The 7,970-nt window shown below is 41.5% G+C and overlaps 1 non-coding gene across 1 annotated transcript; it reads right to left on the bottom strand.

The window, feature by feature from the left end:
• Nucleotides 1-7,561: 7,561 nt before the first annotated feature.
• Nucleotides 7,562-7,667, bottom strand: LOC123800764 (U6 spliceosomal RNA). Its single transcript, XR_006782013.2, has one exon. It is a non-coding gene; the product is annotated as a U6 spliceosomal RNA (small nuclear RNA).
• Between the last annotated feature and the right edge of the window lie 303 nt (nucleotides 7,668-7,970).

Below are 7,970 nucleotides of genomic sequence, written 5' to 3'. Positions count from 1 at the left end.
GAGAGCTCAAGCAGCAGGCAGAGGGAGAAGCAGGCTCCCCATTGAGCAAGGAGCCTGACTTGGGGCTCAATCCCAGGGCTCTGAAATCATGACCCTAGCCAAAGGCAGACACTTAACTGACAGAGCCACCCACACACCCCCAACATCAATTCTTGATTAAAAAAAAAATCTTGGGGTACTTGGGAGGCTCACTCAGTTAAGCATCTGACTCTTGGTTTTAGCTCAGGTCATGATCCTGGGGTTGTGAGAGCAAGCCCTGAGCTGGGCTCTATGCTCAGTGGGGAGTCTGCTGGAGATTCTCTTGTTCTCTCCCTCTCCTTCTGCCTCTCCCCCTGCTGGCACACACATGCTCTCTCTCTGAAATAAATAGATCTTTAAAAAAAATCTTAGCCAACTAAGAATAGAAGGGAACTTCCTCAACTGGTTATAGGGCATCTACAGCTAACATTATACTAAACAGTGGAAGACTGAGTGCTTTCCCTCTAAAATTACAAAAAAAGCCAAAGATGTCTGCTCTCACCACTTCTATTCAACATCGTACTGGTTCAAGCCAATGCAACAGAGCAAGAAAAAGAAATAAAAGTCAATCAAAGTGAAAAGGAGGTAATAAAACTGTCTATACATAGATGACATAATTGTCTATGCAGAAAATCCTATCAAGTCCATAAAAACAACTACTAAAACTAATAAGTGAGTTTAGTAAGTTGCTGGATACAAGTTCAATGTATAAAAATAAAGTGTATTTCTATATACTAGCAAACAATTGGAAATTGAAATTAAAAACAATACCATTTACCCTAGTACCAAAAATATCAAATGCATAGCAATAAACTGACAAAGATGTGTAAGTCCTATACCCAAAAAACTACAAAACATAGCCGAGAGAAATTAAAGAAACCTCAATAAATGAAGAGATATTCTATATTCATGGACCAGAAGACTCAATATTTGACTCAATATAGTTGAGAAGACAGTTCTCCCTAAACTTTCACATAGATTCTATGCTGTCCTTATCAAAATCCCCAGCAGTTTGTGTAAAAATTGACAAGCTAATTCTAAAATTCATTTGGAAATGAAAAAGACGTAAATCAAACAGCTAAACAAATTTGGGAAAGCCACAACAATCAAGATAGTACGGTATTGGCATGAAAACAGATCACGGGAGGAAAAAAACAGTGTGGAAATAGACCCACATATATACGGTAAATTGATTTCCAACAAACATAAAAGTGATTTAGTAGAGAAAGGATCCTTGGATTAGAATACCAAAAGCACATTCCATAACAGACAAAATTGATAAATTGTACTTCTTTACAATTAAGAACTTCTGTTCTCTGAGACACTGTTAAGAGAACGATAAGACTAGTTACGGACTTCAAGCAAATATTTTAAATCACTTGAAGGACTTGTATACGGAATATATTTTTTTAAAAGTCTCAAAATTCAACAATAAGAAAACAAATACCCCAATTAAAATAGGCAAATGATTTGAACAGACAATTTGCCAAAACATACATGGTTGGCAAAAAAACACATTTAAAACGTCACTGTGGAGGGTGCCTCAGCGGCTCGGTTGGTTGACTGTCTGACTCTTGATTTCAGCTCAGGTCACGATCTCTGGTTGTGAGATTGAGCCCCACGTGGAGCCGGTTTAAGATTCTCTCTCTCCCTCTCCTTTCACCCCTCCCCCCTAAAACAAACAAATAAAATGTCATCAGGGAAACTCGAATTAAAATAACAAAGAGATACCATTACGCATCTATTAGAAGACTGACCATACCAACTGTTGTCAAGGATGTGGAGCAACTGAAAATACAAAATGGTACAATTACTTGGAAAATAATTTGGCAGTTTCTTAAAAATTTAAACATATACCTTAGGACCCACCCATTCACCTCCCAGGAGAAACGTAAGTATGTGTTTATGCAAACACTTGTTCACAAATGTTCACAGAAGTTTTATTTCTAATACTTCAAAACTAGAAACATCCCAAATGCTCATTGGTAAGTGAATGGATAACTAATTGTGGTCTATCTACTGAGCAAGTGATACCCTCAACAATGGAAGAGAACTGAGCAACTGGTCCGCTCAACAACATGGATGAATCTCAAAATAATGCTGAATGAAAGAAGCCAAAAAAGGGTGCATACCGTATGATTCCATTTACATGAAATTCTAGAAAATGCAAGCTAATTGGTAGAGGCAGAGAATAAACAGTGATTGCCTGGGGACAGGAAAAGGGATTACAAAACGATACAAGGGAAATTTTGGGAGGTACGGGTACGGTAACTAGGTTGATTATGGGGATGATTTCACAGGTGTATACATGTTAAAACTTATGACATTGTATACTTTAAATACATATAGTGTATACTGTATGTTAATTACCTCAACGAAAATGTTAAAAAGATCAGAGGATAGGGTTTTCCAAAGTAAATGGAATACCTTTTTCAAGAATAATATGCACTATTTACTGAATGCTTTTATATGCCAAACTCTATACTAGTTAAGGGTCTTCCCAGTAACCTTATAAAGGAAGTTCTATGATTTCCATTAAGTCACTCACGCCAATCACACAAGCCAGGGAGATGCTAAGTCAGAATTCAAACCCTGGACCGTTTAACTTCACCACCCACAATCATAACTGCTGTATAACCGGGTTCCAGGAGGCCCTCAAGGGATGTGCAGGGCAGTAGAGAGACAGACATCACCCTCCAGCCTACAAGACAGTAAAAGGAGAGAAAAGGGGGAAATTTGGTGAAGATGAAACTAATGTCTCATTAGGTTCCAAACTAGGCCATTGACCCAATAGCATAGGTTCTGGATACAGAGTCCTGGGGCTTCTGTCAGGCCACTGGACAAGGGAGGGGTTGGGGAAGAATAGGAAGCCTCTGTCTAGACTAAGGGCTATTGGACCATGGACACTCAGTTCAGGCAGCCCCACCAGTTTCTGCCCAGGCTAAAGATAAGCAGAAGCTACAGAGCAGACCTTGCCCTGTCCCATTTCAGGAGTTCCAAGAGAGGTTTTTAACTGAAAGCTTTAAGGTTTAGGGGCTCCTGGGTGGTTCAGTCAGTTAAGCATCTGCCTTGGGCTCAGGTCATGATCCCAGGGTCCTGAGATGGAGTCCTGCATCGGGCTCCTTGCTCAGCGGGGAGTCTGCTTCTCCCTCTCCCTCTGCCCCTCCACCTGCTTGTGCTCTCTCTCTCTCTCTCTCATTCACTCTCTCTCTCTCTCTAATAAATAAAATCTTAAAAAAAAAAAAGAAAGTTCTAAGGTTTAGAACCTTGGATGAGTCCTTTCATTGCTCAGAATTTCCACTTCCTCATCTCCGAGATGGGGAAGTTGAACTAGGTGTTGCTGTGGTTCCTTCTATGTCACACATGCTCTGTCCTGGCCTGTTTTTATGATTTTCCCAAAGAGCATGAAGGCTGTGATGGGTATCCATGAAGTGTCCAGTAGTGTGACTTGACTTCTCTCAGCAGCTCTGCTGACGACGCGGAAATGTCCTGAGATTATAAAACAACATCATTAAATAACTAAAAAGGAAAATCATTAACTTTGGATGCCTTTAGATTAATAACTACTTTTCTCATTATAGAAGTACTAGAGGTTAATTACAGACATTTTAGAAAATACAGACTGTGAGGAAACAGTTAACACAGCAGGTCTGGTTGCTTGCTCTTTACCCGTCTTCAAGGGACCCATGATGAACCCTTGGCGGCCCTTAGAGTGTTCTTCATGTTGCTGGTTGATGGGTTTGTCACATACACCTGCACCAACGGACCACACCATATGCTTCTCAGGTTGAGTCGCGCAAACATCAGGATCTACAGTGCGCACCTAGTTTCATTGTTAGGGTTGAGTGTTGGTTGCCATAGTGGTTGCATACATAGCAGGATATACCTAGGTGACCGGCCGCCCATAAAAGCCTTCAACTCTGAGACGAACAGGCCTCTCTGGGCAGGCATCCCACACATGTCCTCAAAGTTAATGGTGAGAGAAAGAGTACTCCTATATGGCCTCACAGAAGGAGTATTTGGACCAGGAAGGACATTGGAAGTCTGTGTTGAATGTCTCTGGACTCCATGTGTGCATATCTTTTTCCTGCTACTTTTGCTCTGTATCCTTTGCTATAATAAATCTCAGTGAGTATATAACCTGCTATTGAATCCTGTGGGTCCTTATGGTGAATCACTGAATAACACAGAGATAAATATAAGTATATAAATTTATATAAAAATGTATGTCAATATATATAAATTGACCAAAATCCTTATACCTAGAGATAACCACTTGGCTAACTTTAAAAACAAGATTTTAACCAACCAAAGCATCTTGCAGAAGTCCTTCTAAATTGTGAGAAGGCCAACAAAACTGCTAATTAAATTAGTAAATTGTATCATGGAGTGAAGATAAATTTTATGGAAGCCCCATGTTTGGACTTAGGATAAATGTACTGTTTTAAATGATTGTCAAGATTTACTGAACTTTGTTTTTGTGACATAAAAATGGCTTCATCTATGACTTAGTCCTTAAATTGGAATTCAACTTTTAATCTTGATTGGGTTCCTATGGGAAGAGACGGGACACTTTAGAAGGAATGGCTTTATAATATTGCCCAGGAACAGGTAGTGAAAAACTGCTTGTGCATGAGGGTCTGGGGGAACCAGGGATGGGGGAGTGAACGAAACTAACTATCCTTCCATGTACCCCTCAGCCTGTAAGTCACCCTTCTTGGACAACTTCCTTCTATGACCTTAGTAATAATAATTAATAATAATTATGACTAACATTTATTTAGTACTTATTGTGAGCCAATCACTATTCTAAGCACATGTTTTCTCTTAATCTTCACAAGAGCCTATTCAATAAGTGTTACTATTTCCTCCTTTATACACATGAAAATACCAGGGCTAAGTATAATTAAGGAGCTACTTTATGACACTAGTAAATGAGATGGTACTGGGACTTGAACCTGAACTCAGAAGGTCAACTGCTATACATCATGTCCCCTTATATTTGTGCAAATGAGATGTCACTGATATAAATGGGTTTTGGAGTTAGGTTTTGCATTAGGGTTTTCCAGGGAAACAAAACGAACAAGATACACACACACACACACACACACACACAGATTTATTTTAAGGAATTGGCTCACACGATTGTGGGGGCTGACAAGTCTGGAATTTGCAGAGCAGGCTGGCAAGCTAGAAATTCAGGGAAGAGTTGATGTTGCAGTCTTGTATTCAAAATCTGAAAACTGGAAACTCAGCCGGGTTTCTATTTTGCTGTCTTGAAGCAGAACTTTTTTTTCCTTCCGGAAACCTCCGTTTTTGCTCATAAGGATAACCACCTGCATTATGGAAGGTAAAGAAGTCTACCGATTTAAATGTTAATCACGCATACAATGTAATCATCACAATTTGGATTTTTCCCTTTTGAGGCAAATGTGATTTGCTCAACACTAACCCCAAGATGAGCCAGTTGCCTTCCAAGCACCAGTGCCATGAGTTGGCCATCCCTAGCCACAGCCATGCAAGTGTGGCATTGGCCAGAAGAGGGCACTGCCTTCTACTTGTGTAACCATCTGCAAAGGAATCAGTAGGATGGACAAAATGTTGACACTACTTTCAACTATTATTTTTTACAGCCCCTGGTGTAGCTTACTTAGCACCGTCTTTGGTAGAATGAATGCCTGTGAGCTTTTAGTTGTACTGTGAGACCACAGTGCCTCGTCGACAATACTCACACTTTACATTCAATAATGCAGGACGATATGGAAGGATTGTGTTCTTTGGCTTTCCTGGTGCGTTATAACGGTCCAGTCAGGCAGAACCAGACCAGTTTTTTCCAGAGTAGGCCAACTTGGGCTGATGCAGAGGGAAAGAAAAAGCTGGGGCATTTGGCCTGAGAGAAAGAACAGGGAGGACCCCTGGGGCTCCAGGCGGATGAGGAATCCTCTAGCAAGATACAGAGCATGGGTTGGGGAAGCTACTTCCTGTGTCTGGGTTTGAGAGAATAATACCACAGACCCCTTCGGCAATACAACCCTGTCCATCTGAGCAGTTAATCTAATATCTGGATTCTTAATTGGGAATGGAAATCCACATAAGTATAGTTACTGTCTTGTTCTCATTAATAATTAAAAATCTCCCTTCCCTGCTTCCATTTTAATGACAGCTTCCATTTGCACAGCGTCAAGTTTTGCAGAGGGCTTTTCCAGCCCACAGCAAGTACTGGAGCAGGTACTAATTATTTCCTACTTCCAGCTGAGGAAGCACAGAGGGTAAGTGCTTTGCTTTGGCTCCCTTCTCGTCCAAGCCTGGGAGGAGACCGGAATCCTGGGGTCTGATCTTCACTGTGTGCTTTGTCCCCTATCAAAAATACATTCCGAACTCTCATTTGCTGCTATTTCCAGGGTCCATTACAGTGGAATGCCTGCAAACCCTGTGAGCTGGTGATTCCACTTGTGGGAATGTGTGCAACAGAAATGCATGCATGTGAGCGCCAACAGGTGCAAAACTATTCACACCAGAGTCCTCTGAAATTGCCAACACAGAAAACAACCCCAGGGGCGCCTGGGTGGCGCAGCGGTTAAGCGTCTGCCTTCGGCTCAGGGCGTGATCCCGGCGTCATGGGATCGAGCCCCACATCAGGCTCCTCTGCTGGGAGCCTGCTTCTTCCTCTCCCACTCCCCCTGCTTGTGTTCCCTCTCTAGCTGGCTATCTCTGTCTCTGTCAAATAAATAAATAAAATCTTTAAAAAAAAAAAGAAAGAAAACAACCCCAAATCCCATCAACATAGAACTGATACAAAACTGTGACATATCTCTATCATGGAATACCGTATAGTCGTGGGAATAAGTAGTAAGTAATAGCAATAAGAACAAGATCTACATAAAATGTGAATAAATTTCAGAAATATATATAAAGGTCAAAATCAGGCAAAAATATAAAGTGTTGAAAGTCAGGTTAGTGGTTATATCTCAAAGGACTAGTTACTGGGGTGGAGGGTAGGCATACAGGGGTCCTCTAGGGGCCTCTAACATTCTACTTTTTGACCTACGTCGTGGTTACCAGGGTAATGTAGATGTGTTCACTTTGCACGAATTCCCCAAGCTGTACATTTACCGTGCACGCACTTTTCTGTATCTGTTACACTTCAAGAAAAACAATTTTAAAATCTGGATTTGTCTAAATAAATCACTTTTCCATGAGCAAACTTTAGTACTGCCCAAATGTAGCTTATCCCTGACTCCAGCAGATCTGTTTGTTGCTCGGCTCTAACAGTGACCCCGTCACCATTCCCCAAAGGGTTTCCGAAGCCCTGCGAGAGCAGGTCAACAGCTGCCTTTGCATTTGTGCGCACAAGAATGCATCTCAGGAGGGCCGCCACCCAGGAAGTTCGTCCCCTGTCTCCAGTACTACGAACATGTGTTCTTTCTGCGTGTCCAAAAAGTAAGGAAGAACGACACATCCAAGCAGGATAAGCCAAACACAGAAAACATCTCATCCAAATGGAAAAGCGCCCTTGCCTGTCCCTTTTTTTTAAATTTTATTTTTTTAAATGGAACGCTTCACAAATTTGCATGTCATCCTTGTGCAGGGGCCATACTAATCTTCTCTGAATTATTCCAATTTTTTTAATATAGGTGCTGCTGAAGGAAGTGTGCCTGTCCCATCTGTAACACTGGCACTATTTTGCGGGAAAAACAAGAAACGCAACCCCTGTATCCCAGAGGTGCAGATGGCACCTCTATAAACAAGAGGGTATGGGGCAGCAAACCAGCGCTGCCCGAAATTCCATGGCAGGCCCTGGTGGAGTCATAAATGGAACCAGATTTCCTGTTTCCCAGGGTGCTGTCTGCTTCTCATTAGCCCTTACTGCTTCTTGCAGGACTCTCGTGCTTGAAAATCTTAAAGGACAAAAGTAGAACAACATATTAGATCAAGGGTTGGCAATCTCTGCC

The sequence above is a fragment of the Ursus americanus genome, chromosome 26 (genome assembly GCF_024610735.1).
Source record: "Ursus americanus isolate L20-20 chromosome 26, mUrsAme1.1.p, whole genome shotgun sequence".
NCBI lineage: Eukaryota > Metazoa > Chordata > Mammalia > Carnivora > Ursidae > Ursus > Ursus americanus.
This window is presented reverse-complemented; position numbering and strand designations above follow the sequence as displayed.